Source organism: Podarcis pityusensis (assembly GCF_964106645.2).
Source record: "Podarcis pityusensis genome assembly, chromosome: 13".
Taxonomy (NCBI): Eukaryota; Metazoa; Chordata; class Lepidosauria; order Squamata; family Lacertidae; genus Podarcis; species Podarcis pityusensis.
The window spans coordinates 31,213,239-31,214,837 of NC_138038.1; positions in this window are offsets into that span (position 1 = coordinate 31,213,239).

Below are 1,599 nucleotides of genomic sequence, written 5' to 3' on the forward strand. Positions count from 1 at the left end.
GATGGCTGCCACCTGCTGGTTGCTGCATGCTATTACTGCTCTAGCATTTCAATAATTTTTTTAAGTTTTTTAAAAATGTAATCTTGATCATCTGAGAATAGGTAGAAAAAATTATCCTGCCCTCCCAACCACCCATTCTCGTCTAATAACATTTATGTGTGAAACAGTGATTTGTTCTGTTTAATTACTGTATTACGAAGTGCTTTTTCTGGGGGTATGCAGGTGTACGCATACCCCTAAACATTTTGTGAATCTTTCTACTTTTGTCCATTTACTGTATTTATTTTTCCCGATTTGAAGTATAAAATGGTGATTTTCTTGAGTCAAAATGAGAGTACCCTTAAACATTTTTTTAGGAAAAAAAGCACTGGTTTTATGAATACAGAATGAACCCTCGGCACCAATAATTCCAGAGAGAATTCTGTGTGGTTATTAAAAAGAAAGAAAGGTTGTGTTATATGGGAAGTCTCTGATTATGTATTAGCCTCACCCGCGTGCTCCATTATATATGCAAGCTCTGCATCAGCTAATCCAGAATCACTCCCTGTTCTGTGCTAATATTCACCAACGTGGATTTGAACTCACTTGATACATAAATATTCCTAGGACGTATGGGGAGAGTAGCCATACTCAGCCTCCCTTGCACAACCCTACATTTGTTGCACTGCACCAGTTGCATTTCTGCCTCTTGTTGCCGCTTCATGCCTCTGTCAAAAAAAGTTGGCTAGGTCAAGCAGCTCTTGGTGACCCTACCCCACCCCGAGCAACTCCAAGGGTTAAAAAAAAAACAAGGGAGAAGTAAAGGTGACCCCTAGAGAGGCACAGTAAACTGGGGAAAGGGGGAATTGCTGTTTACCCAGGCACTTTCCTGCTTCTGCTGCTTCTCCTCTAATCTACTTCCTTGGATTGAAATATAAATGCATATATGGAGGCAATCTGAATTCCAGTAAGAAGGCTGGGGGTTCTGTGTGGTGGCATCTGCAATAGGGAGAGACAGCAAGTTCAGCTGGAGAGAAAACAAGAAACACGCAAGCACCCCTCTGGTTTATGACAAGGTATATTAAACCAGGAGTGGGGATGACTATGTAAACTGATTATGCAAACTGATTTTGAATGAATAAGTGTGTCCTATAGAGTTTGCAGGTTCTGAAATAAAAATATGTGCATCATGTTTTTTGGGCAAGAGTTGAAGCAGAATCTCTCCCCCCCCCCCCCCATTTTTAAAGAAAGGTATTGGACAAACTTCTATGACTGGGCTATTTCTAGTAATGGGTTCCACTGGGGTTTGGTGCCAGCTTGGCAACCTTATTGCATCATGTCCACATCTTGCTAAATTGGGTTCCTGGTTAGATGATCACTGCTGAAACAGTGTCTGAACACAGTCTACAGTGGTCAACATTAACTGCAATATAGGAGCACAATATTGTTGCTCCTCTTCTTGGTATAGCTGGAAGAATGATTATGTTCAAAACCATCCTGGGTTCTTGGGAATCAGTATTGTCCCATTTTTGCTTTTCCCTGTTAAGGCTGCAATCCTACTTGTGTTGATTGCAGTTTACTTCTGAGTAGGTGTGCTTAGGGTCATGCTACAAGACAAAC